The sequence below is a fragment of the Octopus bimaculoides genome, chromosome 25 (genome assembly GCF_046866305.1).
Source record: "Octopus bimaculoides isolate indiv1 chromosome 25, ASM4686630v1, whole genome shotgun sequence".
NCBI lineage: Eukaryota > Metazoa > Mollusca > Cephalopoda > Octopoda > Octopodidae > Octopus > Octopus bimaculoides.
In genome coordinates, this window is record NC_142952.1 from 11003918 (window position 1) to 11029511 (window position 25594).

Consider the following 25594-nt stretch of genomic DNA (forward strand, 5'->3'; position numbering starts at 1 on the left):
TTTGTCCCATCATTTCAGGGTCGATAGAATAAATTACAAGACAATTAGCGATGTTGATGACATCGACTAATCCCCTCCCCTCAAAATCGATGGCCTTGTGCCAAATTTTGAAAGAGTTATTAGTATTATTATTATTATGATGTGCTGGCCGAATCATTAGCACTCCAAACAAAATGCTTAGCGGCATTTCGTTCGTCTTTAGGCTCTGAGTTCAAATCCCGCTGAGCTCTAATTTGCCTTTCATCTTTTTGGTGTCGATAAAATAAGTACCAGTTGAACACTGAGGTCAATGTAATAGACTTGCCATTATCCAGAGCTTGCTGGCCTTGTGCCAAAACCTGAAAAAAAAAAAAAAAAAAAATTATTATTATTATTACTATCACCACCACCACCACCACCACCACCACCACCACCACCACCACCATCATCATCATCATTATTATTATTATTATTATTATTATTATGGCGGTAAGCTGGCAGAACTGTTAGCACGCCGGGCAAAGTGCTTAGCGGCATTTCACTCGCCATTACGTTCGGCGTTCAAATTCCGCCGAGATCGACAAGTCTCTTCGCTCCAAATTTCAGGCTTTTTGCCTAAAGCAGGAAGAATTATTATTATTATTGTGGCGTGCTGGCTGTATCTTCAGAGCATCGGGAATGTGTTCAGTGGAATTTCTTCTCACTTTCTATGTTCTCAGGGCAACTTTGGTTTTCATTCTTTTCGGGGGTCGATAAAATGAAGAACTTGTCAAGTGCTGGGGTCAATATAATCGACGATTCTGTAACATTTATGCTATTCAAGAAAACACCATACAACGTTATATCCTTTCTCCTTTACGTTCTGAGTTCAGATCCCGTTGAGAGATTTATCGTCATCGTAGTAACTTATCTCCCTACCTTACATCTTCCAATGTTGATAAAAATCAAGTACTAGTCATTCACTGGGTTTGATATACATAATTCTAACTGCCCACCAAGATATATGACGGTGTGTTTATACTAGAAGCCAATAAATTTGGTGGGGTATAGAAGATACATAAGGGGGGGGGGAGAATATTTCTTGATTACAGGAGTTGATAGCTTTTCAGAATATTGGCAAATGTTTTGATATATTATAAAGCTTTGCCTTGTGAGTCCAAATATATCCAGAGTCGATAACTGAAATACCAGTTATATATTGTGGATACGCCAATGAAGTCAATCACACGTTTCAGTCGTGACACAGTGCATCATTTTTCTTCTTTATATCTGCCGTATCGTGCGATGTGCTGACTTTGCTAAGACGGTTGGTTGACTTGAGCGATCTCATCTTTAAAGACAACTGGGGAAAACAATGCACTTGTTTCAGTTTAATTGCGCCTCTTCAGTGAAGCATATTATACTCAATCGATTAAATTTAATAATGATCAATACACGCGCGCACGCGCGCACACACGTGCCTTATAATGGACGGCACACATTTCAAATAAGTATCTAGGACTGGGACAATATATATAAAACATAACCAAGACCACCAGTTCCATTATCATTAAACACACTCTCTCTCTCTCTCTCATATATATATAATGTTTAACCGTTAATCTCGACACATGTTTTTCTTTCTTAATTCTTTTCCCCTCTCATCGAGTGTAGACTCGAAACGTCAAAGATTTTTCCATTCTTCCAGAACGTCAAACTAATACGCCTGCTTGTTGCTCCCTCACATGTCTTTGTCTTTTGTTTTCTGTACATTTGAACCGAGAACATTATTTTTCTTGGTGGTTGGGTCGTTGATGACCTCTTTCTTGCATATTGGATGTCCACCAAGTGGTCATCCCTTCTTATACACATGTAATACAATTTTTCTGAATTTTTCAGATTTTTTTATATGCTAGGCTACTTGGTTTTAAATTGAATTGATATTCAATTTATCACCCTCTATATATAAATAGTAATTTATATATATATATATATATATATACATACACACACACACACATCGCACAAGCACGCACGCACATATGTATACCTACACACACTTCTGGGGAATATGTATCGATATTGAGAATACAGAATACATCACTTGTTCATTGAGTACACTTTTGTATGAGTATATACAGAGTACACTGTACTATATCTGTATTCATATAACTTGATATTTCTCACATGTGATATGTGAATTGAATAAAGACTATGTAACACGATTTTTCCCCTTGGGTAGCAACTGTTATTTCTTATTTGCTTACCTCTAGAAAGTATGAAAAATGGTTAATATTTTCTTCAAACTTTGCTTTTGTGACATTTATTAAAATCCCAAAGAATCTCTTTCAACACATGGCTATGATGCTCACCTACTACTCCTGCTCAGAGATGCACATATAGTCGGCCACCAAGAGATATTCTCAAGTGGTTAAGATCAAGCAAATGACAAGCAGATCTGTGGTATTAAGCAGAATATTTGTTATGATATTTCTGCTTCAGCAACTGAGAGCTGCATGTTTGAAATGTAATAGAAAATAGGTCAGTTTCAAAACATTGATGTCCAGGTCACTAAAGCAAAGTTTGAAGGGAAGAGTATTCATTTCCTTTGATTTCTAGATAGAAGCAAACAGGAAATAACATACCAAAAAAAAAAAAGAAAAAAATTATAAATAAACAAATAGTAGTTTTGTTTCACAGTGTTATGAAATTAATAAACCAAAACATGTGTATGTGTGTGAACATCCGTCCTATTTCCTCTCAACTGCACAGACCAATTAACTAACTTTAGCACCAGTTTCTGGGTCGGTCACTTGCAACAAAGACTGGTGTCATGTCGTTGAGGGTTAGTTTCTGCTGCGGCTTCATTTCATGATAAAGGAATCAACTATATCAGAGGTTTTCAAACTTTTTGACTTGCGGACCCCTTTATATTTCAGGCTTTACCTTATGGACCCCCTTATAAACACTTGTGAAATTTATACATAAATATTTGCTTAAAATAACATATATTTTTACATTTATTTATTTAACAGTATTTAACAAATAGGTTTATTGTCAATTAAAAGATTTCGATTAAAAAAACATATATAAAATCAAATTGCCCATAAAAAGTATTTGCTGTCCACGGACCCCCTGTCTTATCCTTGCGGACCCCCTGTGGTCCGCGGACCACAGTTTGAAAACCCCTGAACTATATTAATCAAACATTCCCTGTATGTATTGCCTATTTCAACAGCAAGACAGAATATTATATCTTAAAATATATTGTTATTGTTGTCGGTACGAGGTGTATCTCTGGTTGTTTAAAATATATAACTTTAGTGAGGACTATTTAATAAAGTCTTTTTTTTTTAATATCAAAGAAAAAAATTTGATCTTGTCATATGTAATTATACCTCAAGACCACACTCCAACGGAGAGGCCTCTAATGTGGTTACTTGATTGCTAGAAACAAGCAGTTACCTGATCTTGATTAATAAAAACAACAGTCAAATCACACTACCTACGTAAAAATAGTCGTGTGTGTGTGTGTGTGTGTGTGTGTCCAGCCCGCCTAGCTAGCGGGGTAGCATCATTCAAAAGCTACCACAATGCGGGTAAGCGCATTGTGATCAGCGGTGTGCAACAACCTCCGATAGTCTGGTCAATACAGTGATTTATGTTACTGGTAACACCAAGAAAAAGAAGGTGCTACTTTTCCACTCACCGAAGGGAAAAGGGCTATGGCCAGGAGGAATCCAATTATGAACGGGTATTTTGACCCCCGACCCTCCCATTAGTGGTCAGCAGAGGTGGCCAAATCACTGCTCATCATCTTCTGGGTTGCAGTTTATATATATATATATATATATACAAGAATAAGGGCAGAGAATCGTCAATTAATAATAGAATTAATAATTAACAATAATTAACAATTCTGCCAAGTAGTTCTTTGACTGCTATTTCTAAATTTTCAGTATGTTGGAGAAGCAACTCAATTGCTAATCCCTGTATACTTATATATATATATATATATATATATATATATATATATATATAACAAGAATGGACAATCACAATTTAGTGCAACATAGGTTTCAGAAGCTATCCATTGATTATTTGTGTATTACATCATATATGCATAAACTAGAATTTTACCCATAATATAAAGAAAGTCGTTGGGAATATATTTTTGCCCTGATTGTAATATCAGTTAATGTTACATACATACAATAATTCTATCAAACAATGTTACAATACTTATAATTTTACCGCTTGAAAATTCCATGGTGGAATATATATACTTATGAATCTAAGACTAATTTCCAAAATTAAGAGTAATTAAAGTAAAAATAAATTAAAACGAATTTCTCATTTGCATATATGAAATATGCTAACAGTAATATTGGTTTTTGATTTAGGTACAAGGCAAGAAAATTTGAGGGAAGGGTGCTAGACGATTACAACGATCTCAGTACTTGAATGGCACTTTATTTGATCGACCTCGAAATGATAAAAGGCAAAAGTTGGCAGAAACGGGATTTGAAATCGGGATGTCGGAAGAAATGCCGGATGACAGTTTTTGCAGACGCTCTAACGATTCTGCCAGCGCACTGCTGTTTATGTTACCATTAATAAAAATCCTTTGTTATAGGCACAAGGCCTGAAAGTTTGGGGAGGCGAAAGCCAATGTAATCGATTCCGGTGCATGACTAATACTTATTTTATCGACCCCGAAAGAATGAACGGCAAAGTCGACCTCGGTGAAATTGAACTCGAAACCTAAAAACTGGCGAAATACCGCTAAGCATTCCTGATACTACCAATAATCGTACAAGTATCTTCCCAAAGTTACCTGTTGATGTAACTAAACCACTAGATTGGGATAAATCCATTAAGAAGATCAAAGTAAATTTTTCTCTTTGAAGGACGGACAAACAGAGAGAGATGGGGACGCACTGCCAATTCTATTGATAGCGAAGGATCTGTGGTGGCTGGAACATCATTGACTAATAGTCTGATCTGTCAGTTAAAGAATAGTTGTTTGGTGAATATGTTATTGGCAGGAATGTAGTACTAGCGAATCTAAAGACCCAATATTCAGTGATGTCACGATGTTCACACTTTTCCCTTGAACTAACTGAAAAAAAATGATCAGCATTTTTTTTCCATTTCATAGTTGCACACACACACACACACACACACACACACACACACACACACACACACACACACGTAATCATTTTTACGCACACGTACGCGCTCACACACTGAGTGTCACTCATTTTCTGAGATATATTCGTTTTCCTCCTCCCCTCCACTGTCCCTGGTTCCGTCCTTTCTCTCGTATTGAACCTTTTCACTACCCCCACTCTCTCCACCTTTTTCTTTTTCTCTCTCTCCCTCTCTCTCCCACATTTATTTTCTTTTTACCGTTCTCTCTCTACTTTTCCGTTGCGTTGCAGCTTCTCTTCCTCCCATTCTCTGGTTATGGTTAATTCATCCACACTCACACCTCTTCCGCCTTCCTCGAACCTCTCTCGTTTCTCTCTTAAACAGTGTCCCATTGAAAATCAACCGCTTCCTCCTCCTCCTCCTCTCTCTACTTCTCTTTTCCGTCATACTCTAGCTTTCGAACCAAGTACAGTTGAATAAATAAATTATTGAATGAATAAATAAATGATTTAGATATGACATAAACATCGTTCATTCTACGAGGTCTTATTTGCGACCTATCTGTTCACCTACCAGTCTAGTTAACTATATATCTATCCACCTAAATGGATGCATATCTACCTACAAACTACCTGTTTACTATATGTGTGTGTGTGTGTGTGTGTGTGTATGTGTGTGTGTGTGTGTGTGTGTGTGTATACATAATGCACTTCTATCTATCTATCCTTATATATATATATACACATAATGCACTTCTATTTATCCATCCTTATATATATATATATATATATATATATATATATACATAATGCATTTCTATTTATCTATCATATATATATATATATATATATATATATATATATACACATAATGCACTTCTATTTATCTATCCTTATATATATATATATATACACACACACACATAATGCACTTCTATTTATCTATCCTTATATATATATATATATATACATAATGCACTTCTATTTATCTATCCTTATATATATATATATATATATATATATATATATATATATACACACATAATGCACTTCTATTTATCTATCCTTATATATATATATATATATATATATATATACACACATAATGCACTTCTATTTATCTATCCTTATATATATATATATATATATACACACACACATAATGCACTTCTATTTATCTATCCTTATATATATATATATATATATATATATATATATACACATAATGCACTTCTATTTATCTATCCTTATATATATACACATAATGCACTTCTATTTATCTATCCTTATATATATATATATATATATATATATATATACACATAATGCACTTCTATTTATCTATCCTTATATATATATATATATATATATATATATATACACACACACATAATGCACTTCTATCTATCTAGCCATCCATATATATATATATATATATATATATATATATACTGCACTTCTATCTATCTATCTATCCATATATATATATATATATATATATATATATATATATACACACACACACACACACAGCTATCTATCAGTACCCACACGCCTATTTAGCTATTAACCAATCTGACTACTTACCGTCCTACCTATTTACCTATCCGCCTATCCATATATCCATCCATCTATTTGTCTATCTATCTATCTATCTATCTGTGTCTAACAATCTAACTTGCCTCTGTATATCACAGATTTACTGGCCTCTATTGTGGTGGCAAAATCAATACCCTTAGCGTTGTTATCAGGAACCTTTCGAGGTGTCTCGCAGGAAGGAAAGTAGTTGGAGTAGCAGTAAGGCTTTCAAGATATCCACCATTTTAACTTGTAAGTAGCAATAGTAGTAAATCTAGCGGGGTACTGTTTTATACACATATAACACACACACACACACGTTTATTTATTGATTGATAATTTTGGAGAGAAACCAGATAGAGTGACGAACAGCAAGGCAAATAGTAAGAGACAGTTGCAATAGTGCAAGATAGAACTGGCTGAGAAATCGAACGATCAATAGAAGTGGGGAGAAAGACACGCACCAATATATTGAAAAGATGAAGTGAAGTATACAAACGATAGAGAGACTAAATGTGCTCGTACGTACATATGTATGTATATATGGTAGACATATATAATTCTCCAAATGTACATTGATAAGGGTATGGGTATGTGTGCGAATGTGTGATACATGTATATATGTGTGAACATACCCATGTAATTGAACAACTATCTTTATTTCTAAGTATTTTCCAAGAAATTCTGCACATATATATATATATATATATATATATATATATATATATATATACATATAGCATAACGCAGGCCGCTGTACGCAGTATAAAACGAAAGAAGGAAAAATTCAGTTGTCACTAATTGTGACTAAAGGCGCAGGGTAGCACCTACATTGCTAGACATAAGAGGCAAAGACCCTTACACCTGCAAAAAAAGCACTTCTATGCACTGATATACATACATACATACATAAATACAGATATAATTTGAATATAAAAGTAGAAATTAAAGGTACTGTAGTCAGGTTGCATACATTTATAGATATACATGCACACACACACACACACGTGTATAAAAACTACGTCACACACATAGATATACATATAAATACATGAACGTATCAATGCCATAATAAATTTTATAATATTTCTAAATTTGGCTGAAAATTTCTGTTTCTAACGAGCACACAATTCTATTTGCCTTCCCCTCTTCTAAGTAAGTATATGGAGAAGAGGGAGAGAGAGAGGTGGGTGGACTAGCTGTAAGATTGTTAAAGAGGTGTGAGATATTGGTTAAATATGTGTGGCAGATAATTTCCTCCGTTACGGAACTTGCAAAGAATGAGTGAATGCCATAACGAAAAGCGAAAAAGAAATAGAATTAATGAGGGATTACAAGAAATGGTATAGTGCTTAACATTCCAAAAGACAAGATATTCCTCGACTCTAGTTCAATACAAAGCAACATTATGTTTTAAACACACCCACCCACATGTCTATGTTTGGTTTTACAAACCAGAAATACTCAATACAGAAATTTATATATGTATGTATATGCATATATATATATATACACACACACACACACCTGCACATGCCCCCCACACACACACACACACCAGCAGAAAAGCTAGAAGAGTTACGCAAAGGTTGGGAGCTTTGTTCCAAAGCGCTTACCGAACTAATAAAAGTAAAAATAAGATAACGATTGCTGACTCACACACACACACACACACACACACACACACACACACACACACACACACACACACACACACACTTCATGAACGACAGCATAAAGCAGAATCGAAATGTAAACATTATTATCACTCATTGTGGATTAAATAAGAATGTGCACACTTTCTTTCTATATTGATGATGTGCGGAAAAAAGACGAAGTTTCCTGACAGCACGTCTTACCGTTTGCTGCTGCTCCTAACAGAAGACGTACCTAGATCCCTATGTAAAAGAGTCATAAATTAGGCTAGACCAGCAGTGGATAACATACACAAACACTACCAATATTCTTTTGCCTTGTCCTGGATTACCAATACGTAAATTAAAATGTAATCACATTAATTTACTACATTTTCAAATAAAAATTACTGACAATCTTCAGTTTGCTCAAGAATGGTGCAGATTCTTTCGGAATTGTTTGCATCCTAAAAATTTGAAATACAGTCGTGGCCTAAAGTTTGGAACATTTTTATGAAAAATTAAAATTGTGATGTCCAAGTACAATTCGTTTCAAATATATACATTGTAGAGATATACAATTCCTAATGACTCTCTTCGAAAACGTGTTCCCCATACGAAATTTCAGTTACCTAGTTGCAAAACTATGACTTACAATTTTCATCACACACACACACACACACACACACACACACCCCACACACACACACACACCCACACCCACACCCACACTATATATGCAAATTAGAATTCCAGTTATCTGAAGCCATTGCATTTGATGTGTGTATAAACTGATTGGTTTGTTGATTCTCTAGGGTTATTCAAGTGATGCAGACATCTCTTATCAGACCCCAATAAGTATCGGAAATCGATTAGGGCCGTTCATCAGGTTTTCATTCTACAGAGACATGGGTATATTTGATACGGATGTATGTTTACTACGTAGTATTATTATACACCACACACACACATATATAATTAGCTGTAAAATGACAACTAACTCAAGGGTCAAGAGTTTCCTGTATGGTTCTTATCACATTCGTCACGTTGATTAAGTGCTATGCACATTTTCGGCCCTTAAGTCATTTATGTAATCACAGGCAATTAATATACATGCGCATATATATGCATTTATAACTATATATCTAATATGTATGTGTGTGTACATACAAGGACTCATGAGCATCAGGAGACATCTCGACCAATGTGTACACATGGCTTGGCGTGCGTATACTTAGGTGCACATGTGTGTGTGTGTGTGTGTTCTTATGACAAGTTAGATATAAAAGTAATTTAACATTGGAATGAAGGCTTGCTCGATACTTTTAATAGAATATATGTTTATAACAATTTTATAAGGTATAGAAAGTGACTTCGAAACTTCGGCTTGTTTAATATTGACAGACTCCGAAGAAGGCAAGTAGGCCTAAAATTCGAAGTCAATCAACTGTTACCTTGTAAAATTGTATCTCCCTCTCTCTTATATTTATGTATAATTAATCCCCGCACCAAGAAAAACGGAGAGTTAAAACAACAACGTGAGAGCATGGTACATGCAAAGTATTAAATAAGATGCCCAGGGAAGGAAAGAAAGGGTGTTTAACGTTTCGAGCAAAGCTCCTCTTCAGAAACAGAAGACGGAGGAAAAAAATGATTGCCAGCAATCCACATGTAATTACATTTTAGAATGTGTGTGTGCGTAGGTGTGTGTATTGCGTGCGAGTGTGCGTGTCTGTGTGCTTACAAACATGTCCATATTCACGTAGACGCAAAGTTTATTTGCACGCATATGCTCTCGATATGGCGTAATCACACAACCACCTTCCCTCTCTTGCAAATGAATGAATGAATGAATGAATGAATAATATCGGATATCAATAGAGTCTAGTTTTTTTTCTCTTTCAGGTATATATATTCACCTGTATGTTCACTCAGTGTTGTTCAAGTGACATTGAGTTCAGGTGTGCATGTATGTGTCTGTGAATGTGTGCGTGCGTGAGTGTATTTTCTGTGTGACCGTAAATAACATAAGTACATTATCCTGCAGATTTTCGATTTGCCTGCTGGATAATGTTCCGTATATATTTATATGTATATATATATATATATATATACCGGAGTAAGCACATGAAATGTGCAACAAGGTGGAAAAAAGAGTACTCAAATACCAGAGGTAGAGTAATATGCTTTATTTAAAAGCAGCAGAAATATAACAAAAAAACCGTTACTCTGAGTTTCACGTTCCCGTTCATCGGACAGTTTTGTTAGATGAACGGGAACGTGAAACTCAGAGTAACGGTTTTTTGTTATATTTCTGCTGCTTTTAAATAAAGTATATACATATATATATATATATATATATATATATATATATATATATTGGATCATCCCATAAATAATGCGGTTGTTTTAGTTGCATAAACTAAATGTCGGAGGGGAGCGGGATATACTACCTGCATCAACTTGTACTTATTCTTAGTGTAAGTTTTGAAGCGTGCAGTTCGATTTTAACAGTTATTTTTTTTTTCAAAGCTATAACGGAAGTAACAAAGGAGCATATTCGGCATATTTTGCTTTATGAGTTCGATAAAGGCAACAACACAACGCGAGGAATGTTTATGCAGTATATGGGGATCGGACAATAAGCGTAAGCCAGCGTCAACGGTGGTTCCAGAAATTCCGAGCCGGTAACTACAGCCTAGATGACGAGCCTCGTCTGGAGGATCTGTAGGGCCCGACGAGGATGTCTTGCAAACCCTGGTGGAACAAAATCCCATCGTAACTGTTGAAGAACTAGTAGAGAAGCCTGGATTTGGTCATTTAACCATTCATCAACACCTGCGTGCATTCGGAAAAATTATTAAATTTGGTCAATGGGTTCCTCACAAACTTACCAAGTCGCGCACGCAGGTACACACGAACTAAAATCGATCTACTCGCTTTCATCGTCAACATTTCGTCTTCAGCATTCTTCTTCACACACACACACACACACACACACACACACACACACACACACACACACACACACACACACACACACACACACACACACACAATTTGTATCGTGGTATTCCCTTTTGAATATTAGGGCTTTTACGGACAAAGCATCTGACTTCCTCCAACCGCACCAGCAGCCATCTTTATCAAATTTCGAAGCATGACGTATTCACACACACGCGTTAATTTTTTTCTGCTCTTTGTGTTCTGAGTATAAATCTCGGCTTTGCCTTTCATCTTACCGGGTTGATAAAATCGAGACTAGACAAGTGATGAACGAGACTAATGATATCGGCTGTTTCTCTCCTTTCAAAATAGTTGGCTTTGTGGGTATCTATGTACCCAGTTATGAGAATCTGTGTGTGAGCGTACGAGAATATTTCTTAGAAATATTTTGAGCATACAAAGTTTTTTCTAAAATATTTAATCAAAAGAGTAGCGGTGGAAGAGAGCGGGTAGAGAGAAAGAATATAATGGGGTGGGGAAGAAGAAGTCTACAAGAAAAAAATCATTCTCTTCTATGTTTGGAGACATATGATCACAAATGACTCAAATATGTTGAGGAAAAATATGTAATAAATACTATTAAAATCTTAGTCAACTACATCTAACTTTACTCAAAACTTCGTCTCATTCTACTTAATTGAACTTAACCAACTGGCCTCAATAATTATAATTTCATTGAACGTAAATCTTGATCTAGATCGTAATTGTTTCATCACAGATATTGTACATCAGTGTACAACATATTATTAAACTAATGTGTGGTTTACCGTGGTGTTATCTTTAATAATTTTAAATTCCATTCCTAGCAGCATACAAGCTCTTTTCGAAACTCTTAAATACTAAAATGCTTCTTTGCTTTCGACTTATCTCTTGGATTCGAAAACTAAGCACGCACATACAATATTAATGGAAATAGAACTGTGTGTCTAATACAATATTATACTCTGAGAATAAAAGACCGCGTAATCTATGCATTACGGAAAACTATTAATATTTTTTATTCTGCTTAATTACCAGATGCTCTAAATGTAAATCTTTGAAAGATTTTAGACATTCTAAACTCAACACTTAATCCAGCAGGTAATCGACTAAACTGTAAGATGATAAAACTGAATACACTTATTTTGTCTTTAACACTGAATTATTTTCATTTTGTGAATTACTGCAATCACTTCCATCATGTGTTTGTACGCGTGCATTTCTATTCAGATCACATTAGAAACAACAGTGGTCTTCGCATACGTCACTTCGGCATTTACTTACAAAACCAAGTGCCTCAGTTATTATTGGTAGAAATGTAAGTCTGTAATCCGGATGTGGAAGCTTGAAGTTTCGAAGCAGTTGTCCTAAGTTATCTTCTTCCTGTTTGATTTTCAAAGAGACATTCACATCGTCAGGACAGCTGAGTTCTATGACGATACACATTTTTCTTGTTCTTCCCAAACAATGATATTCGATCTGCTCTGTTTATGTTTGGTAAAAGTTTTGACGGGAATGTTTTTTTCCGATATCCCTTGTCTTGGCCTTTACGTATGTATTAAATAAAATGGCAGGGTTTCGATATTTATCCCATCTTTTTACTGAATGGTATTGTATATTTTTAGCGAATACGTGGTGTCTCAGTGGGGATTGTACATTGATATTTTTTGAGTAGCTGCTGAACAGGTGGGATATCTTCCACAGAAATAGGTTATCGACATTTTCGGTTGCATCTTGGGGCGCCAATGCCTTTACCAGAAAAACACCTTATAAACAAAAGAGACAGTAATCTCTTGGATTACAAACGCATTGTCTTTGATGCGTGATATGATATAGCGCCTACGACTCGAAGAATGGCGGTACTTAAGGTCCATTTTAGTGTTATCTTCAAGAATGAATGAATGTGTATATTTATGTATGCATGTGTGTGTGCATGGAACTGGTATAAAATTTCTACTAACAGGGAAGGTCGCTGATAGCATAAAAATATGTTTGGTGGAGGAGGAGGATAAAGTAAAGTAACGAGGCATGTCTGCAGCAGGGAAGGTGATGGAGGTGAGATGTAGAAACTGACAGCGTCTTTTTTACTCTTAGAAATCGCTACTTGCAGGATGGGTTGCTGGCAGCAGCAACAACAGCAGCGGTGTTAGGAGGGAAGAAGGGAAAATGAAATGCACTGAGGCATATCTAAGGCTGGTGAAGTAGTAGTGGGTGGGAAAGGAAGGAGCGTTTACTACGAAACAATAAGCAGTACTAAACTCAAATAAAAAAAAAAACAATGCCAAACTGCAATGTCACAAAATACGTTAAACAGTGAGCTCGCTGCAGCTTTTGGTATTAGCTGCTCATTTCAACGCACTACAGTGCAAAAATTCTTGCTTTCCTAGAATTGCATATGTCGATTTTGATATCATGTACTTGTTTGCCTGGGACGATTATGAAAATTGATTCGTTTTATATATGTATATACACATACACACACACCTAGTGAAAACATACGGTAAATTTTTTACTGTAAAGCTTTTACATGAATTTCTGTTGTATTTTTATATACATATACACACATACATATATACACACATACATATATACACACATACATATGTATGTATATACATACACATGTATATACACACATATATATATACACACATATACACACACACTCACACACTCGCACACACACGAGGGAGTAATGAACAGTTCCTGGCTTTAAGGATGTCACGAAAGGCCCGGTTGGAAGCCCAACACTTCCCAGTTCTTTTACAGGGCTTAGAAAAACTGAAGGACTGCTGCAATAAATGTGCTAATCTGAGAGGGAAGTATGTGTAATAATAAACGCGAAATTCTGTCTATCCGGGATCCCTTTGTCAGTCTACATTTGCTCTATATAAACATAGAATTCCTTTTTGGAATCAGGATGATCCTGGGATTGAAAATTCGCCCTTTATTTGGTTCGTGAACATCCAGTTTTGAGATCTGATTTAAAAGCATTTGGATTGCTATTTCTAGAAGGTAAAGCTTAGCTGATTCATGCCATTTTGGTTGGCGTTTGTCAGATGATGTCAGAGATCAGGGGGTGGGGATAAATGACATTCACTTCGTTAACTTTACGCCGAGATAAGAACTTTGGGATAAATTGGCCAACAGTTGGAATTTAACTTGGGACTGGAACAATACAATGATTGCATTACAGAATTAATTCTCATCTGTCCTTAACCTCGGATCGAACACGACCAGGGTATATAGTCATTATAGACGTATCATAGTCACGCTATTTGGCTCTATTAAGTTCTGTGCCGAGGCTCAATTAGCTCTCCGCAGGAGCTAGGCTAAAAGTCAGCATGGGGTGCAACCTTTAAGCTAGTGTTGAATACAATCATAATTAACTGATCCTCCTGTATTTACTTTCACCTAAAGCCAGGAACTTTTCGGCACCCCCTCACACACACACACACACACACACACATATATATATATATCTCCTAATCGATTTTTGATAATTTGTGAATATAAAGTTGTTTTGATCGATTAGAGTGTTTATTCATTATATCTTTCAATTTATTTCTCCTTTCACCTCGGTGTCACCTGAGCACTTCCAGCTGCAGTCCTATCTTTATTTTTGCTCTTCGGTTTAACGAAATTCGCTTTCGGTTTAACGAAGTTATAAAATTATCCTCATATATATATATATATATATATATATATATATATATATATATATATATATTTCAAAAAAATTGTAACATGTGAATCGTTGGCGATTTTCTTCCTCCGTCTTCCTTTTCTATCGGACTTTCCTGTGTTTCCGAAGAAGAGCTCTGCTGGAATCATTAAACCGTCTTTCTTTCCTTCCCTGAGCCTCTGCTAATACTTTACACGAACCACGTCTTCGCGTTGTTTTTTTTTTTGTGTTCTTCGTTTTGGGGATTTACTATATACATATATATATATATATATATATATATATAGACAGAGAGAGAGAGAGAGAGAGAGAGAGAGAGAGAGAGAGAGAGAGAGACAGACAGACAGAGGTATGCGCGTCTAATACAGCACAATACTTTCCCCCTTGTGCTGAATTAACTCGCGTATAGCAGATTTGCAAAAAGAAGACAATCCGTCCCAAATCACTACAATAGAATACCAGGCGCCAGATACGAAGATTGCTGAGTATAATCCCAAATATCAAATGTAAACTGTAAAGTGCAAATAACTAGATATAAAGTTCAGGCCATGCACAGAAGTTCAAAATAGCAAAAATCCCAATACAAAAATAATCCAGAAAATATAATTATAGAAAAAGATTGGCGTAATGATAACACGAGATACATTCGTATTTTAACACAACATAAATACATCGAAATACGTGCACGTGCGGATGGATATACATTTTTGTGTGTGACGCGTTTGTGCGAGTGTACACATGACACACATTCAAAATGTTTTACCCGTTTCTAAATCTAAGGGTACCAACTTGATATATAGACTAAAGCCACCACATATTCCCTCAGATCACAAAGTGCCATTTTTAAAACAGAAGGATACTGTATTCCTCGATACAGCCAAGACGAACGGGTGTTCACGTTTGGAATGCCTTAGATTATAAGTCTATTCAATTAATGTTCATTTGGTGACTAAACCAGCCGTTCTCAACCACGGCTTCCGGGGCCGCATGAGACCCTCAACGGTTTTCCCTCTAGAAATATAAAATTCTCTTTGACTTGCGTTTTCTTTTTGTTTTTTTTTTCCTGTGGCCTCCTAAAACAAATCCAGGTTTTGGATCTGGCCCGGATATCAAAAAAGTTGAAAACCACTGAACTAAACAATAAGGTGTCATATCCTTGGACTATTGTCTTATGTGATAGTGTTTTTTTCAGAATAGGGGAATAAATTATTGTATCGTAGAGTAGTGTGGTGTAAAACGTTATAGTATTGTATTATGTATGTGGTGTAGTGGGGTGAAATATTGTATAAAGTTGTAGCTATTGAGAGGACATTCAGGAATCTCCATTTGTAAATAACTGATTGGTGCGAAATATTACTCCAGCCAAACAGAATTAAAATTTAGAAATTTAAGCTTAAATGGTTATATTTCACTGCTGTAGGTAGCTGAAAGCTCAAATCGAAATGTAGCAGATGAAGGTAATCCTATTAAGTACGAAATTTATCAAACTTGCTTCAGCCAAAAGGGCCTATGGAGGCCTTTGTCAGGGAAGGCTCGAGAAAAGTGTTCCCTTGTAAGTCCAACTCTTCAGAAGTACAGAAGTACATTATTTTGTCAGAAACTCGATTGTTACGTCGCGTTGCTCCAGTCACGTTGAATTTACATTTCTAAATATAAAATAAAATGCCCCCGTTTCGCCGATGCAGTGCCAGGCTTGTCGTGACACGTCAACGTATGCCATACCACCACAGTACTTCACGTAGTATATGAAGGCATCTCGCAATGTGTCACGATAACCTATAACTGACACAACAGCTGGAAATGTTGATGGGGTGGTGGTGGTGGTGGTGGTGGTGGTGAGTTCGTTGTTTGCTAGTTGTTTTCTAGACACCAATCTAGCTGTAAGTGCGCCTGCATCAAATGACATGACCTAAATCAACTATCTACAGTTGCTTCTAACAGTTTTACAAACTTATTATTAACAGTACCGGAAAACATTTCCTGATCAATAAACATCTGATCATTTCACTCCATAGTTCTCCATTCACAACAGGGCAGAAGACTGTACTGTACATTGTGGATGGAAGACATGATGAGTGAGACACATCAAACGTCTTAATAACATAAGTGAAATAGATTAATGAATTGTATCATATCAGTCTCAAGATTAATGAATTACATCAATACAGTATATCGGTCTTTAGGCATTGGAATATAATGTATTGCAGTATAGTATGAGCTATTAAGTTGTGTAGTGTACGTTGTTGCTTGTACTGTAGTTTAACCCTAAGACGCCCTGATCAAATAGACCAATGATCAAATAAGTTCCAACCGCGACCACACGTCTTCTTGAGAGTATATGGAAGTACAGTAATATATACCTATGTGCATTCTAAAGAAGGTGCAGCGGGATTTCGAAGATACTTATTTCTTGCAGTTGGATTGAAAACATGTTGGCTCCAGTTTATAAATTTTGTACTCTAAGATTTACAAACAGGAGAAAACCATGGTGAACCAAGTTTGTTGGATTGTTTCAAGCCGTCCGTGAGTTAGCTGCCCTCAACACCAACTTTTAATGAAAAGAAACGTCCGAAACCCTCCAAATTTGGCAACACTTGTTCTTCCCAATTGTAGGAGTTCTATCCTTGTTTGGACACCACCTGAATATAGAACATAAAGTTGGCACTTTTCTTCGAAACGGTAATGATGGTTCACCAGGCAGAATTAATTCATTTTCTGTTGAAAGAAACCTTTTGTTGCTGTTCAAAGCCGAATAATGGTATGCAGATGGAACTTTGAAGATAACAGCTTCAGGAATGGTGGCATTTTGACTTTTTGTCTATACTGTAATAGGCAGAAAGACCAGGGTCAGATTTAAACCTTGAGCGAAGAGGGGGAAGGGTTCATTTCAGTTTTGGTGAGACTTTTATACGCTAAACTTAAAATACACAACTAAATTTTTGTCGTTTCCCCCCTAGTTTGTTCCCCCTTTCGCTGGTGAACAACTGTGAAACGTTTCAGTTTTCTCAATGTCTTTTTAAAGGTCCAAATAAATCATGTTGATTTGACTTTACTACAACTATACGAAGAAAAATGTTGTTGTTGGTACTCCGTCGCTTACGACGTCGAGGGTTCCAGTTGATCCGATCAACGGAACAGCCTGCTCGTGAAATTAACGTGCAAGTGGCTGAGCACTCCACAGACACGTGTACCCTTAACGTAGTTCTCGGGGATATTCAGCGTGACACAGTGTGACAAGGCTGACCCTTTGAATTACAGGCACAACAGAAGCAGGAATTAAGAGTGAGAGAAAGTTGTGGTGGAAGAGTACAGCAGGGTTCGCCACCATCCCCTGCCGGAGCCTCGTGAAGCTTTAGGTGTTTTCGCTCAATAAACACTCACAACGCCCGGTCTGGGAATCGAAACCGCGATCCTATGACCGTGAGTCCGCTGCCCTAACCACTGGGCCATTGCGCCTCTACGCAAAGAAAAATACCCGTAAATATTAACCCTCTCAGCAAGGATTGAATAATGAATATATTATTTCCTAGCAATTAAAAAAAATAAACTTTAATATTTTCTGTGCAACACAATGAATTTGCCGATGATGTATTCGCTTGTCATTGTAATTAACATGCGGCGAAATGATTGGGCCATGTTTAATTAACTTTGACGTACTTAGCCGACGGTAAAATGATTGAGCGGCGATATATTTAGCACACTATTTATTACATTTGGGGAATTTAACGTGATCAAATTTCAGAAGTCCCAACTGCAAGTAATCACTCGAAGAAAGGCCAGGTGTCTTCATCACGCATGTAAATCTATTGATTAATTCCGCTGCAACAACTGTTTCTCACCGAAACTGTTATTCCACTTGTAGACATAAACAAATTGTAACAGGCTCTCTGTGAAATCTATTCTGATATTAGACATTGTTCTCGTGGTTAATGTGAAACACATACACACCTATATATAATCATGCTGAGATGGTGGTGGAGGGGAGACTAGAACAGTAGCTGCCTATACACACACACACATATATATAATAATATTAGGGACAAAATCCAAAATTACAGGTAAAAACTCAATTAAAATCAATTTATAAAAAATTAAAATTAAATTGAGCTTTATAGATAATATATATAGTTTTAGGGAAAATAACCAAGTTTCAAGAACTCATCGATGAAAATCCACTATCACATATAGAAAAATTAATAATTAAAAGCTCAATAAATGAGTATAATATAAAGTAAAGTAAATATCATAAGATAAATATAATAAATAATAATAATAATAATAATATATTTATCTTATGATATTTACTTTACTTTATATTATACTCATTTATTGTGCTTTTAATTATTAATTTTTGTATATGTGATAGTGGATTTTCATCGATGAGTTCTTGAAACTTGGTTATTTTCCCTAAAACTATATATTATATATATATATATATATACATACACACACACACACATACACGCACACATACTTTCTCTTTAACAAATTAGTGAGATTCTGTACAAGGCATATCTTACTGGCCATTAACGCCTATCAATAAGATAGACATTACTCTCTCTATCTCTCCCCGTCTACTACCCCAATCTCTTCCCTTTGCCGTCTATCTTCGCTACTGTCAGTCTTCCTCTCCCTCTGTCCGTCTCTCCGCCTGTCAGTCTCTCCTCCAGCCAGTCTCTCCCTCCCTCCTCCAGTCAGTCAGTCTCTCCCTCTCTCCTCCAGCCAGTCTCACCCTCCCTCCTCCAGCCAGTCTCACCCTCCCTCCTCCAGCCAGTCTCACCCTCCCTCCTCCAGCCAGTCTCACCCTCTCTCCTCCAGCCAGTCTCACCCTCTCTCCTCCAGCCAGTCTCGCCCTCTCTCCTCCAGCCAGTCTCTCCCTCTCTCCTCCAGCCAGTCTCTCCCTCTCTCCTCCAGCCAGTCTCTCCCTCTCTCCTCCAGCCAGTCTCTCCTCCACTCAGTCTCTCCCTCTCTCCTCCACTCAGTCTCCCCCTCTCTCATCCAGCCAGTCTCTCCCTCTCTCCTCCTGTCAGTCTGCCTCGTCTTCTGTCTCCAGTTTCATAATCTCACACATTACTGTTCCACCCTCTCCTCACTCATTCTCATTGCTATCTTTATCCTCTCCCTCCCTCCACTCACTACAGTCCCAAACTCCCCTCCCCTTGCTACTCAACGCTACCTCACCTTCATTACTCTCACGTAAGTCAGTCGAGTAGCCCTTCTCTAGAAGCAGTTTAGGATTGTGTGTGTGTGTGTGTGTGTGTGTGTGTGTGCGCGTGTGGTGGTAGCTGTACCGTCCCAGATACACCTTTGTGGGATGTTTCACCTGTGGAAATCGGCCACTGTTTGGGAATAAAATATTTTCCAGATCTGAAGAGAAAGACCAATCTTTGAGACTCAAAGCTCCAAGTTATACTGAACATGTACATTGGTCATGATTAACCCTCACAAATAGTGAGTTCATTCCAGTTGCCAGTCATAATACATCTACTATATGTACGAAGCTGTAACGTGTTCAAATCGCAGGTGAAAATAAACGAAATTATGAGATAATCTATGTAAATCTCCCTAATTTTGTGATTTTTTTATATTTCCCCATTAGTGCAATTGTTATGTCTGTTGTTGCTGTTGTATGACCTTAAATCAGTTAATCAGAGTATAATTGAAGATATCCCAATCATAACCATGCTGCATGTAGGCAACGGACAATCTTTCAGTATTAGTAGATGATGTCATTCAGTCAAACAACGTTCCCTAATGACGTAGAACGTTCCCTAATGACGTTGATATAAAGGCTAGGCTAAAGACTGTGTACTAATGGTGAAAGATTGCCGTAAGCGCTGTGCATATGTTTATGTGCATCGTTGTGTGTGTGTGTGTGTGTGTGTGCAAGTATGTATATGCGTCTTGCACGTGTGTATGTGCATCATGTGTGTGTGTGTGTGTGTGTGTGAAGGAAAAATGTGAACTGAATAGAAAACAACTGTGACACTTTGACATTCGTAACATTTTAAGTGAGGGGAAAGGGGGGAGAATATCAGATAACTGAGGGGGGGGAAGCAGACAAAAAAAAGGCTGTTGCGATTGGCCATTTGTAGTAGTTTATAATGATGGTGGTTGTGTTGGTGGTGGTTGTGTTGGTGGTGGTGGTGACGAATGGCAGTTAAATAAGAGGAGGGTGAAGAGGATGGAAAGAACAGGTGATTAAAAATAACAACCAGTGACAACGCACAACCATGCAATCACCATTTAACATACAACACACACACACATGTTGTTGTTGGCACTCCGTCGCTTACGACGACGAGGGTTCCAGTTGATCCGATCAACGGAACAGCCTGCTCGTGAAATTAACGTGCAAGTGGCTGAGCACTCCACAGACACGTGTACCGTTAACGTAGTTCTCGGGGAGATTCAGTGTGACACAGAGCGTAACAAGGCTGGCCCTTTGAATTACAGGTATAAGAGAAACAGGAAGTAAGAGTGAGAGGAAGTTGTGGTGAAAGAGTACAGCAGGGTTTGCCACCATCCTCTGCCGGAGCCTCGTGGAGCTTTAGGTGTTTTCGCTCAATAAACACTCACAACGCCCGGTCTGGGAATCGAAACCGCGATCCTACGACCGCGAGTCCGCTGCCCTAACCACTGGGCCATTGCGCCTCCACAACACACACAGAGTAACAGATGATAAAAGAGATATTGAGGAATTTAGATATCACGTGGGTAGTCATTAATAAAGCAGTGACGGCGGTGTGTGTGTGTGTGTGTGTGTGAGAGAGAGAGAAAGAGGTTTATGGTAGTGGTGTTTTCGGAGGTATGTTGGCGGTGTTGTGTATAATGGTAGTAAAGGTGGTGGTGTTGTCTATTGTGGTGGCGGTGGTGATGTCTGCGATTGCTGAAGATGATAAATGATTTTGTTTTGAAACCTGTGACATTTATCAGTCGCCGACTGTTTCTGGACGCGGTATGGATTGCGCGTGGATGCGTGTCCGCGTCTGCTTGTCCGTATGTGCATGTGGTGGCTTGCGTGTTGAGCCTCCGTCGGCCAATATCTAGAGTCTCAGAAAACATATGTACACGTGTCTGCGTACATGTGCGCATGTCTATGTAGAAATGGCGTGTATATGTTCGAGTCTATGCACAACTGTACATCTGTGCGTTTATCCGCTCGTAAATGTGAGTGTGTGCCGCTGTGTGTGTGAGTAAGAGTGTATTTGTGTATGTGTGCTTTAGGGATTAAGCTATCGGTACAGCTGCAGCGAGTACATATCTATACACAAAATATATACTACGTATGTGTGTATGTATATAAACAGCTGCACACATCTTTTTTTTATACATACACAGTTGTTTCCAAACAAATAATGCAGGAATGCGCAAGCGGATTTGCGTATATATATATATACAGCGAGCTAATGAAGGGGCTAGAAATAGCAGCCAAATCATCTACAAAATCACATTCTCTGTGTTGTCTGCCCGAAAAGGAAAGACAGGCATGGTTAAAGTTCCTGATGGAATTAATAGAGGTATCCTGGACCAAGATTGAGAAGAAATTCATCGTCTGTTCACATATCTACCGGAAGAGGGGGTGGTGGCAATTATTCCCCTTTGTTACGCCTCGGCATTAAAAACTAAAACCACGGAAGTAATTTCAGTCTCTCTCCTAACATGGCTTCATTCCATTTTATTCAGTTACTATTGTTGATACCCAATACGTGTAAACTGGAATATTAGCAATATAACTCAAACAAAATAAATGAGGGGTGGGGAGGTTCTGTATACTGAATACAAACACGATTGTATCTTACATCTGCATCAAACTTCGGTAAACTAATACTATCTATACCATTAATACACGATAACTGAGGGAGAGAGAGAGAGAGAAAGAGAGAGAGAGAATGTGGTGATACGATTTTCAACAATGAGTGTCAAAGAATACTCTAGCAGCGTGCTCATTATACCGAATGCCCATATGACTGACTCTCAGAGTGAGTTAAACTTGAGATAACTATAAAAGTTTTCCCCTCCCCGACTATATTTATCCAAATTTTCCTTCAAATTACGTCTTTCAAAGAAATTTTTCAAGGATACTTTCCCGACGTGGATTCCGATTAAACTTTGTTGACATAAGATAATCGTATTCTACACCCTCAAGAAACGTATTTAATGAAAAATTCCCTAAATGATATGCATTTTAAAAGAAGATATAAACAAATTCGGCGTGTGTCCCCGACTGTTCCCAAGAAATTCCTGTCAAATTATATTTATATAATCGTAATCTACAACCTCGTAATCCTATACATCTCATTAAAAAATATGCATTTTTTAGAGTTAAAAAGAAACGGAGTCAGCAGGAACAGACGACTTCTGTAGAAATTAGTTTTATTGTTATAAAAGTCGATTTACATTATCAGAAACTGATAATTTACATTGATGTTACTAATAGAGTATCTAGATATTTTTGGTGTTTAACAATCAATATTTTTTCTCTGTTGGATTGCAAGTCAATTTTTTCCCTTTACACTGTCTAATTTTTAAATTCTAAAATATGCCTAAACTGGGAGAAAATGACTATTGACTAATTTCAATAATTTCTTCTCTTTAACTGCATGATGCGTAAATATATCAGGAACAGAGCCACTCCAGCCGCTCATGAAGAAGCTATAGAGAATATTTTAAGTTAAATTTTTAGATTTAGTTGAGTGTCGTTAATTTCAGTATCATGTGCCATTTGTCCATGATCGTCTATCATTTTGACTTAAATGGTTTAAACGTTTGCTGCATTTCTTATCTTTCTGATGTCTAAGGATAGATAATAATGTGTATGAGTCTGTTTTCTGGAGAACTGAAGCGGCAAATTTACATTATCTTACTCATTTTGCCCCAGCCAAATTTGTCTTTTATATGCTCAAAGGGAACGGCGATAATGTTCTGAAACAGTATTCTGAATATGTTATAGTGTTTTTAATGCATTTAGAGAAGCAAATGCTTTGCTGATATAGTTTTTGTAAGGTAGTGAACATTCGTACAAAATATTTTGAGGTACTTCTTAAATATAGAGGTCCCGACGTATCTAAAGGGAAGGTGATCTACTTTTACCAAATCTACTGTGACTTCACATAAGCGGCTCTTGTGCAAGTCGAAACTAAAAATTAACCCTAACCAACCCTATCCTTAACTGGCGGAGGCAAAGAATACGTACACCACCCGTTTTCTCCGTAACCCTAACGAGTGTGTACTTTAAAAATATCAGATTAAAAACAGACGATATTGTGGGGGAAAAGTTCAGAGTAAAAACAGACGATAATACATCATTTAACAGTAGTTTTGGTAAAACTACTTTACAATTAAGTAGAGCCATTTTTTTTTTTTTTAGTTAAACGATTTTACGTGAACAATTAAGTCCACACAATCTCTTTCTGGTTAAAAGATATATGGAACAATAATAAGTAAAATTTAATGACTTACTTCAAAACTTTAATGTAAATATTAGAGCAGGTAATCATGGTCTTTCGTCCAAAAGATTGTGTAATGGCCTGCATCTACAGCCACGTCTTCTCGTATGCATTGTGGGTAAAACCTGGGGTAAGAGACATGTGGATTTTTTTTTCTCTTTTCAAAATTTCATGAAATATGTTAATTAGCTTAAGACACCAGGCGCCAATATTAAACAGAAAGTAATGACAACTCTGGAGTAAAAATGGTTGGGTGTCGACGGTACAAGGGGACATAAATAGATTACACCAACCCCTTTATTTGAGCTATACTTTATCTTATCGTGAAGTGGTTAGGTTAATCAGTTCGCGATCGTGAGTTCAATTCCCGGCAGTGCATTGTGTCCTTCAGCGAGATACTTTTTTTCACGTTGCTTCAGTTCAATCAACTGGTAAAAATGAATAGTACCTGTACTTCAAAAGGTCAGTCATTTCACATTCTGAGTTACGCTGAATCTCACTGAGAAGTACGTTTAGAGTACACATGTCTGTGGTGTACTCAGCCACTTGTGCCTTAATTTCACAAGTAGTTTGTTCCGTTGATCGGGTCAGCTGGAACATTCGTCGTTGTAACCAGCGGAATGCCAGTTACTTTATCTTATCGACCCCGGGAATGATGAAAGATAAGTTGATGTAGGCGGAATATGAACTCAGAAAGTAACTGGAAATTCAGAAATAATAATAGTTCTGATGTCTACCAACTCTTCAGTTTTATAAGTCTTAAAAAAATAAATAAATGAAATAAACTATAATAATCATCTTGCCATTAAAACTTTTTGTTTACCTGTTTCAGTCATTGGACTGTGGTCATGCTGGGGCACCAGCCTGAAGGGTCTAGACTAACAAATCTATCCCAGTACCTATTTCTAAATCTAGTACTCATTTTATCGGTTTCATTTGTCAAACCGCCACGTTACGAGGACATAAACAGCCAACACCAGTGGTCAAGCGATGATGGTGATCGATAAACAAATACACCCACCGACATACATATGCACACATACATGCATGCATACACATACACACGACGGGCGTCTATGCGGTTTTCGTCAACCAAATTCATCCAAAAAGCATTGGTCTACTCGGAGCAATAGTAGAGGACAGGTGCCC

The 25594-nt window shown here is 37.1% G+C and overlaps 1 protein-coding gene and 1 long non-coding RNA gene across 3 annotated transcripts in view; one reads left to right on the forward strand and one right to left on the reverse strand.

Moving 5' to 3' along the window:
• The window catches only part of LOC106875564 (uncharacterized), a 61661-nt gene that overhangs the window by 5263 nt on the left and 30804 nt on the right, over positions 1–25594 (forward strand). The window lies entirely within an intron of this gene.
• LOC149131095 (uncharacterized) overlaps positions 1–25594 on the reverse strand; it is a 27503-nt gene continuing 1909 nt past the window's right edge. Inside the window, exons 1-2 of the long non-coding RNA XR_016238443.1 lie at positions 24459–25594; positions 1–338 (exon numbers count right to left, since the gene is read on the reverse strand). The exon at positions 24459–25594 is cut by the window's right edge and continues 1909 nt beyond it. This is a non-coding gene — a long non-coding RNA (uncharacterized LOC149131095). The remainder of the gene's footprint in view (positions 339–24458) is intronic.